At 44.5% G+C, this 10,626-nt stretch overlaps 1 long non-coding RNA gene across 1 annotated transcript; it reads right to left on the bottom strand.

The window, feature by feature from the left end:
- Positions 1 to 7,734: 7,734 nt before the first annotated feature.
- On the bottom strand, positions 7,735 to 10,599 carry LOC142243867 (uncharacterized). Its single transcript, XR_012724405.1, has 3 exons — positions 10,524 to 10,599; positions 10,349 to 10,449; positions 7,735 to 10,267 (listed from the first exon to the last, which is right to left on the bottom strand). It is a non-coding gene; the product is annotated as an uncharacterized LOC142243867 (long non-coding RNA).
- Between the last annotated feature and the right edge of the window lie 27 nt (positions 10,600 to 10,626).

Below are 10,626 nucleotides of genomic sequence, written 5' to 3'. Positions count from 1 at the left end.
CTGAATCACGTCTACCCAAAAATTGTATAATTACAAACGCCAGCTCAAGACGCCAGAAAATAAGCCGCCACTGAGCCCCAGATCTGGAAAAATGAGAACAGCTACGGGTGTCGGAACATGGCGACACAATCACAATTTTGTATTTAGTTTTTTTTTTTATAAACTTCTGAATTTGTTTTCACCACTTAGTAAAACTCTGTGTATTTGGTGTCTACAAACTCGTACCGACCTGGAGAATAATACTGCCAGGTCAGTTTTACCATACAGAGAACATGGTAAAAAAACCCCCACAAAACAATCATAGAATAACACTTTTTTTTTGTAATTTCAAAGCACTTGGATTTTTTTCCTCCCATTTTCCAGTACAATATGGGGCAGAATGAATGGTGTCATTCAAAAGTACAACTTGTCCCACAAAAACAAGCCCTCATATGGCTATATTGATGGAAAAGTAAAAGATGTTATTGCTTTCGGAAGAAGTGATGTAAAGAAAAACGGAAAAAAAACCCAGGAGTGAAGGGTTTAAGATGCAAAATAGAACAAAAATTGTGATAGGCATATTCCCTTCGCCCAATGACTAAAAAATTGCGGAATTAAAAACTAAAAGAAAGTAAATAATAATAATAGTTAATAATGAAAATCTTTGAACCCCACTGATATCGTGAGGATAATCCTGAAACCTCAGCCAATCATGTATCAGGAACAATTATATATATATATATATATATTTATATATATTTATTTACACTCACATCCCGGGTATATGTACTAGACCTATACGATCAGGCAATTCTCTGCTAATCCTGAATCCTCAGGCCTCGTTCACTCATCAGTTTTTCTTGGATGAGGGAGATCCATGTTTCTCACGGATCACTTTCGTACCTGCGATAGTGAATATGGCATTTTTCGTGGACTGTTTGCACAGAATTGCGGAGATGTCTGGTAATGATCCGTGCGTCAGACCTCTATCCGCTGTGCAGGGTTATGGGGCCAGGAATAAATCGCTCAGCACTCAGTCTCCATCATTGCCATTTGTTTCATTGGCTGATGGGAAAACAGAGAAACTTTTTTACTTTCCCATGAAAGAAAAAAAAAGAAAAAACTTGCACAAAACTTTGACCATAAAATCTGACACCAAACTGACAAAAATCGCTGATGAAACTCGGATCAAGTGTTTTTGTTATAAAATCATTGAGTTGTGAATGAGGCCGGACACCAGGGCTGAGACATTAGAAATGTTCTGACTCCATCTTTTCAAAAAAACTGTTCATGGCTGGAGCATATACCCCTCTTCCTGACCAAGGATCTTTTTGAGTTTTATACCACATGTACTTTTTAACTTTGCTTGTGAAAATATGCAAGTAATTTTTTTTTTTCACTACACATGCGGCAAACGTTTTCTGCCATCTCATATTCCTTTTTCCCCTGAAACCAGGAGGGAAAATGTAAAGAAAAATAGGAAATATGTCGACTTTTCACTCTTTGGAGGCACCGCTCCGGCACTCTCACATCTTGTGGTGCAGAGCATTAGTGCCGAGACAGCTGTCAGCATGCTGCGATTAGTGACAGCGTCGGGGGCTACTCGGAGGAATAAAGTTAACGTTTTCCCGGAAGCCACATTATCACTGTTGTCCGGGGACCTTTCTAACTAAACTGCTGATAGCTGCAGGTGAAGAGCGTTATCAGACCTGACAGGAGTCTTTTAATTGATAAACAAATTGTCTGTACATTGATGGTCCCAACGAACAGTGCGGGCAGTGATGGAAGTACAGTATATATATTCTGGCCATATGTTTAGTCGTTGCTTCTTTACATTTTTTGCAGGTTTTTAGCACTTATTTCTGGTAGAATTTATTTTCATTATTATATTGTCCCTTCACTGGTGTAAAAGCCTTTTCAGTATTTTTTTTCACTTCACACATTCAGTCATCTTCATTCATTTTTTACCGGGTTTGTTACTTTTATATTTGGTATTTCCATTATTTTAATTTACGGCCAAGAATGCAAAAGCACAGTAGAATCCAGAATATATCACACAAGCTTTGAATGACATCAGGATGTCACTTATATCGTCCTCCGCCTGCTTCTGAGATTGATCATCACATGTTACTCATCACAGAACTCTGGATCTTTATATTGTAAAACATTTGTTTTAAAGACTAAAAGACCTGTCTTGTGGTTATCTTTAGGACAGATAGGGTTTTGAAGTTCATGGGTTCCACTTGTTGAGTGGTACATTGAAGATGAAGACCAGGATGCAGGAAATACAGCATGTGATACTGCTGTGCCGTAACATATGCAGGCATTAGAGCAAACTGCAGCTTAAATGGCCAGGATTAATGTCGTTTCCTGAGTGTAGGAAGTGCTAAAATAGGCGGTGAAACTCATCTTACTCTCCACTGAATAGATGTCGCCGGATTTGACCTGACGGGTAATGGAACATATCTTGCCCTCCACTGAGTACAACGTGCCCAAAGTGACGGGATGGGTAGTGAACTTATCTTGGGCTTCTCTTGAGTGCAGCGTGCTAGATGTGACTTAATAAGAAAAGCTGAATTAAATGTCTATAAAATTGTATTGTAGGGAAATGAAAAAACGCGCCCTAGAGAGTGGTGGGATGCAAATGCGTTCCAACAACTGCCTGCTAGCTGCGCGTGCACGCTGTATGGAAAAAGCGGGTTCCGTCCGAGTCCTTGTGGGACAACTGTATTGCAGGTGCCCATGCTGCCCACACCGATAATGTCTCCTCCCTGTGATTCCCGCTGGGCGTGGTCTGAACTGTTGGGGCCCAGGATTGTGAGCTGTGGTTGTCATCGGTCTGCGGTTGGGTGAAGGGGCAGATATAACTAGAGAGGGCAGGGGTGCAGTAGCAGGCTGTGGCTTATTGTCCAGAAGCCCCCTCCATTGCGGTCGGATAGTAAGGGCCTCATCAGCCAGGGCTGCAGCTCTATCCAAGGAGCACGGCGTGCGCTCTCTGACACATTCCCGTATTTTGGAGGGACACTTGTAAAGAAATTGTTTTATGAGAAATACCTGTATAACGTCTTCCACAGTGAAGGCATCTTCCGCTTCCAGCCATCTCCGACGTGCCTGGGACATCTTGTGGGCATACATCCTAAACGATCCCCCCCCGTGGTGCATGGGAAGTCTCGGAACTGTGCCCTATATGAGTCTGGGGTGATGGCATGGTAATCCAGGATAGTCCGTTTTACAATGTTATAATCCCGGTTCCGCTGTGAGTCAGTGGTGCGATTAGACTCTGCCAGGCTTCCGCTCAGGAGTCCCACTAACAAACTCATCCAGCTAGAGTGGGGAACCTCCATCATGACACACTGCTGCTCAAAGTCCTTGAAGAACCCTTCCACATCTCCGGAAGCCTCATCAAATGGCTTGAAGTCTGCCCGGGTGATCTGTACAGGCTCCCGGATCACTGGGTTCACACTCCAACTCACATTACTCCCTCTGTCGGACTCCGTTGCTTCTTGTCTCCTCTGTGCTCAGCGAGCAGCCTCCTCCTTATGCTGCTGAGATACACCGTGGCCAAGAACTGCCATCTCTTCTTCTAACCACACCAACCACTGGCTTTTTGGGGCAGGGATCCCTGTCCCCAGTGCTTGTCCGTCAGACATCTGGGAGGAATTGGACTGGTTCTCACTCACAAGTAGATCAATTAAGGCTTCTTTACTCAGTCCCTGGTAGCTGATGCCCAGATCTCTGGCTCTCTCATGTAGACTGGATACGGTCCAGTCTCTGTACTCACTCGGTGGGTGGATCTCCATTGGACTGTGCTCTGTTGATCCCACTGCTTCCACCAGTTGTCACGGTGTCCTTCTCCCATATCACACAATCAACAGAGCGAGAAATGGCGGTACAATCCAAAGAGCATTTATTGCAAGCAAAGCAAATGGTCGATACCATAATCCACAAAACAGAGAGTAAAATTAGTCCAGTAACACAAATATAGTCCGGTAACCGATAAATGTCCAGGTCTGAGAAGTCTCAGCTTCTCCCAGAGGATTAATCCTTCTCCCTTCAAGTTCCCAACAGACTGCCTGAATCTCCCAGGTAAGCAGAGAGTTTACAGTTGGCTGGACTTTAGGCCCACCTCCCCCAACTTAGGAACAAAAGGCTGGCAGAGGAGGAATTTTATTTTTAATCAGATCTATTTTTATTAAATAATTAGGAATCAATACAGAGAATATTTCACTTTTCATATGACTGATAACAATAAACAACAGATAAGCACATGTGGTATATAAATCAGGTTCTTTCTCTGCATGTATGTAGATACAGTAATAAAGTTCTCAAATCATAGTTATATTATATAACTTGAGCCTACTAACCACGTGGCTCCACAAATAAACAAAACTTAAATTATGCAATAATGCCTCAGACTAACAGAAACACCTCCTCCATCAGCCGTGTCGCTCCACATTATATTGCGATACTCTCCCACCCCTCCCTGTCCGTGCAGTCATCAATCAAACCCTTCCAGTCCTCTCTCACCACGTCATTCAAAGTCTATTTTGCCACAGAAAAGACTAGTTTTAATTTCCTTCCTCACTCATTCCATCACTGCAGGCACAACAGTAACCGGTCCAGCATTGCATCCCGAACCAGTGCACTAGAGGGTAGGCCTGGCAACTCCATCCATGGCTGCCAAATGTTATAAAACTTTTTCAATGTTTTTCTTTTTAAATAAACTCCCCTTTCCAATCTTATGACGTTATTTAATTTGCTTTTAAGCTCTGGTAATGTTGGTGGTAGAGGATCTAACCAGTGATATGCCAGTAGCTTTCTTGCTTGGTGCAGGATATGTGCTATTCCCAGGGCTGTTGGAGAATCCGGGTCCACTTCTTCCCACAGGCTCAACAGGCACAGGCGGGGCAACGGTTGTATTGTGATATGATATATTTGATCTATAAGTCCCAGGGTTTGTTTCCAGAAATCACCAATATATCCACATTCCCACATCACATGCATCAAATGGGCATCATCCTGTCCACACCTAACACACTGTGCGTTCGGTCTGAGTCCCATCTTAAATAGTAGACTGGGAGTTCTATATACCCTGTGGATGAGATATATTTGAGACAGCTTTTCGCACTCAGATACCGCCAGTTTAGGAACCTGTTCCAATATATCAGAGCACTGTTCTTCCATCAGGGGACCGACGTCTTGTTCCCATTTGCTTTTAACAATCAATGGGTGTGTTTCCAGATGGGCAGGTAGTAATTTTTTATATAATTCCAAGATAAGACCTTTAGAGGACTCCGATGTAAGCAGCCTATGTAATGTTTGATTATGTGTCACTATCACCGGGTTTGTCCTCCTCTGTCTTTCCACTGCGTGCCTCAGGTGTAAGTATTGATAAAAGAAGGCATGCGGGAGGTGAAACTCCGTTCTCAGTTGTTCAAAGCTTTTAAGAGTATTATTTTGTAATACTTGTGACACTAAATGGATCCCTTTATCCTCCCATCCTCTGAACACTACTAATTTTTGAATTTCTGGCAAGTCGGGGTTCTGCCACAGTGGCCAGAGCTCTGTAGGTCCGCTTATCCCCAAAAGAGACTTACCCCTGTCCCACACCCGAAATATCATAGCCAGTGTGGGATATCGTGCCCCATTTATCTGTCTTTGTCCCACATCCAACCGGCAACCTGGGTACTTCCATACTGATCCCTCTCTCACTATATCACCACTGGTATCATACCCTCCTTCTTTGCCCCAACCCTAAAATGTTGCATCTGGGAGGCTATATAGTATATATATGGATTTAGTACCGCCAATCCTCCCTCCTTTCCCCGCTGTAGCACTTCCAGTCGAATCCTAGCCTGCTTTTTCTTCCAAATAAGTTCCCGGAATATTGTATTAATTTTTACAAAAAATTCCCTACATATCCGCACTGGAGAATTATGTATAAGATATAGTAATTGTGGCATCATTACCATTTTAATTAAATTGGATCTGCCGATATTTGATAGCGGCAAGCGACACCAGGTATGCACTTTTGCTCTGAATCGCTGTAACAGGGGTTCCAGATTTAGGGCCTGGAAATCCTTCGGGATTGGGCTGACAATTACTCCCAGATATTTAAACTCCCGGACCACAGGAACCGAAATCTGCAAGTCCGAGAAGTCCCCCGGAAGGGGGTCCAACGGCATTAAAGCCGACTTGGACCAGTTGATTCGTAGACCAGACCTCTGCCCAAATTCCTGAATGATATTCATTGCTGGCAAAATCGAGGAACGTACCCTGTCTAAATATAAGAGTAGATCGTCTGTGTATAATGATATATTTTGTTACACGGCTCCACACCGAAATCCCTCTACCTCCCTGGATTTCCGTATTGCCACTGCCAACGGCTCCACTGCAGTCGCGAATAGCAAGGGTGAAAGCGGGCACCCCTGTCTAGTACCTCTTCCAAGAGGAAAAGACTCGGAGACCCTGCCATTAACCCCAACCTTCACCACCGGTGAGTCATATAGCAGTTTCACCCAATTTATAAATCTATGTCCAAAGCCCATTTTCCGAAGTACAGTCTACATATATCTCCATTCAAGGCTATCGAACGCCTTAGCGGCGTCTAAAGACAAAATTGCCCTTTCCCCCGGTACCTCAGAACTATGTTGAATTCCCAAATATAATTTACTGAGATTCATAGATGTGGCTCTGCATGGAATGAATCCTGTCTGATCACTCTGCGCTATAGATGAGATAACTCGGGACATCCTATTGGCAAGCACCTTGGCCAGCAATTTAATGTCTGTTTGTAGGAGAGAGATTGTGCGATACGAATACGGGATCTCTGGGTCTTTTCCGGATTTTAATATTAAGACTATTAAAGCTTCCCTCATAGAGGGCGGGAGGACCCTCTGCCTTTCAGATTCTTTAAATACCTTAAGTAGTTTAGGTAGCAGTAAGAGTGCATACGTTTTATAAAACTCTCCAGGCAGGCCATCCGTTCCCGAAGCTTTTTCATTTTGTATCTGGCCAAGTGCTTCCTCCAATTTTTCCAATAAGATGTCCCGGTCCAGCAATTCCCTGTTTTCGTCTGTCAGTGTGGGAAGAGAGAGCATCCAAATATTGCTCAATCTCAGTCTCTGTAAGGTCACAGTTTGATGTGTATAATCGCATATAATACCTCTTTATTTCTCTTATTATATCCTCGCTTTCTGTTACAAAGTCACCTGATTCCATCTTTAACCTATTTATATAAGAAGATCCTTCCTGTGCTCTAATGACTGTGGCTAGTAGGTGCCCCACTCCATCCCCCGCTATGAAATAATTTTGTTTAAGGAAATAGCGTTTATTTGCTGCCACCGACATGAGATTTTCTTTGAGTGCCGTTTGTGCCTTCTCTAGAGTGTTTTTAGTTTCCTCTGTCGGACTGAGCACCACCGCAGCCTCCGCATCAGATACCTCTTGAATCAGACTCTGGGTGTAACATTTGGTTTGATTTTTGCGTATGCATATTTCTCTAATATATATGCCCCTTACCACAGCTTTCATAGAGTCCCAAACTATGTGTGTGTGAAGCCCTACAGGTGCGGTGCAGCAGTGTATTACCCTTAGGGACTCCACGGGATGAGACGGTCTGGTCACAGGTAGGGAACCTTCGTTTTGGGATTTGTCGTGACGCCACTCTCAGAATTGCGGTCAGTGAGGACCACCACTGCAGGTTAAGGGATGCCTGGGGCTGATGGTGGGTGCAGTCAGTTGTAATAGCCTCCTGAGAGTGAGGCAAGCCCCAGGCCCCTGTGTAAGTGTGTGGGACCACAGGTCGCAGAATGACTCAAACACAGTCCAAGAAGTCTTTTAACGTGTTTACTCACTGTTTAGAGGTCACGGTGAGATGCCCAGGCGACACTGTGATAACCAGGTGGAACCAGGAATTCCAGGAGGCCGTTCTGAGGGTAGCTGTCCGCTCGCCCTCCTTGCACTCTTTTTGTTTGGGAGGATCCCTTGCTTGAAGCGTGGTAGGACTCCTCCAGGGAAGCTGTTACTACCCTGCTCCCCTCTCTCTGGCCCGTCTGCCGGCAGCGTGGCCTTGGTGGGATAGCTTCTGGCCCTGTCCCCTTATGGGCCTGGTGATTGCTGCTTGGCTCGAGCTCTGTGTAGTAGTGGTGAGGGCATAAAGTACCCCCCACCTGTAGGTTAAGCAGCTCTGGATGATTTGCTGCCTGTACTGGGGATCTGTTTCCCCTTGCGTGCTCGGATACCAGGATCTCCGTACTCAGCCACCCCTCTCTCTGGATGTCTTTCAGGCCGACCCACGGTACCCTTTCTCCCCCGCTTTCAGCTACTGCACTCCTCAGGACCTGGCTGACACGAGAGACCCTCTGCTCCCTTCCACACACTTCCACCTCCAGCCCCCGACTCCTTCCACTTCCTCTCTGTCCGGCTTCCTAGCAACCAGCCTCTGAACACACCCCTTGCTGGGAATTGAAAGTTAACCCCTACTGGTTACCCAAGGGTCCCTTCTAGTGGTGTGGGAGACCTGGTCACTATGTGTTTGTGTGTGCACCTCATCCTGGCCTTTGGAGATTACCTGGAAGCATTGTCCCCGCATGGGTGCAATACTCTGTGGTGCCTGACCAAGTCAGGGGCGCCACATTCCCCCTTAGTTATCATCAGCACGTCCTCGGGCTGCAAAGACAAGAGAAAAAGGTAAATACAAACTTTTCCCACACAGGGGCAATTATTTACTTTTAAACATACCAGGTACCATTCCACCACCAACCACCCACATGTCCGAACCCCACCCCAAAAACCTCCAGGAGGTAGGTCGCCGGTCCTTTTGGTGACCAGGGCTGGGCCATCACATTCCCCAGACCTTTCCTCCAATCTTCCTCTCCTGAGGAGAGTGGTGTAAGGTAGGCCCCATAAACAGGCGTACCCGCTTCCGAGTGTTGGAGGGCAGGCCCCATAAACAGGCGTGCCCTCTTGTTGGTGCAGAGCCATGCCCCTCAACAGGCAGACTCTGTGGTTGGTACCAAGGAGGTAACTTTTTTACAATGCAAGAGTTTGTGGTTAAAGCCAGTTCATAACCGGTGGTCCATTTTTTTTTTTTTTTTAAAATGCACATGAGCTAGTGCAAAGAAAACATTTTAAAGAGGTCTCACAATAGTCCTTGTGGGCACATTTCACTTAAACGTTACTTAACTGTAAACAGGTTAAACATTACATTTCATACCGTCACTTTGAACTAAACTGTACTTTCTCTATAGCGTAATGGGAGCTGACCAAAGTTGCTGCGGGTTGATCTACGCAGTACTATGCTGTCATCTGTCTGAGGTTGTATCCTCCCACCCGATGTATGTGTCTCAGTGTGAATAATGGGTGTACTAGGTATTGATACCAGTGCATGGTCTTCTACTTCAGCTACATTTGGCTCTTCCAGGCTCTGAACAGGTTCTTCTGGGTCTCTTACTTCTCTAGATTGAGGGAATGTAATAACTGGAATAACTACTGCTCCATTGTATTGAGGCCAACTCGCTGGAAAATCTCCAAGTACAGTATGGATCATCTTTTCTTTTGGTTCTTGAACTGGCAAAGGGTTGGGAATTTCTTCAGGGATTCTTAGTTGTTCAGGACATTTCTTTAGGCGATCTCTAGAAACGACAGCTGTTGTTTTTCCTCCATCTTTGCTGATAAGGCATGTCTTTTCACTGCTAAGCGTCGATGGTAACACAGTATAGGGTTCTTCTTCCCAGTGATTGTCAAGTTTATGATGTCTTCTCTTTCTCTTGAGAACTATATCTCCTGTATTAAATAGCCACTGGGTTAAATACACAGATCAACAGTTCAGGACAGCAGTATTGCGCAATAGGGTCACCATATGCGAGAAAAATTCTTTAAAATTTAACTTTTAATTAAATTATTCATAAAAATGAGGATAATCCTCACTGACAAACAAACAAACAATACAAGAATAGGTTTGGCCCCTCCTACTTTTCAAGAGTTCAATGCAAACCACAAGTAGACTATTACCGCTAATATAAAGTGGAACTTTTTGCCCATGAATCAGGTGCTAGTTTCATAAAGTCCACTGATAAATAAAGAATTGGAATTATCTCACCAAATTCTGATATACCACATATTAAATTCGAATGGGTTCAGGCATCCTCCTGGCGGAACCTCATGATTATGAAATTGTACCTCCCAACGCGTTTCGTTAGAAAAGCAAACTCATCAGGGGAGCTTGTAATTGTGGCAATTACAACTCAGATCTCATAAAAAATGAGTCCAAAAAGTTCATCATATGCTGAAACAAAACATATATAGAGTAACAATAAGTATCAGCATATCAATGGTTAATCACACAATCATATGTGGAGAAACTCACCAAAGATCATAGACTCAAAACAGGAGACATATGTGCGGTCAATCCAATTCAGGTCCCACAAGCCATGGACCTCACTTGCAATGGCATGCTGAAATACATTTCTAGATAAACAGACATCAGCATGTCAGGAACGATTCATTCCATGACAGCATGCAGACAGAGCAGGGGGACTCACCACATGGCAGGAGCGGCCGTGCTTCTCGCTCTAACAAGAGAGCCACCGCAGACTGTCAGGGTTTAAATGTTCCCACCCTGCACCAGCGTGTGACGTGGTTTCC

This window comes from Anomaloglossus baeobatrachus, chromosome 6, assembly GCF_048569485.1.
Source record: "Anomaloglossus baeobatrachus isolate aAnoBae1 chromosome 6, aAnoBae1.hap1, whole genome shotgun sequence".
NCBI lineage: Eukaryota > Metazoa > Chordata > Amphibia > Anura > Aromobatidae > Anomaloglossus > Anomaloglossus baeobatrachus.
Note: the sequence above shows the minus strand (reverse complement) of the source record. Positions and strands in the feature narration are given on the sequence as shown.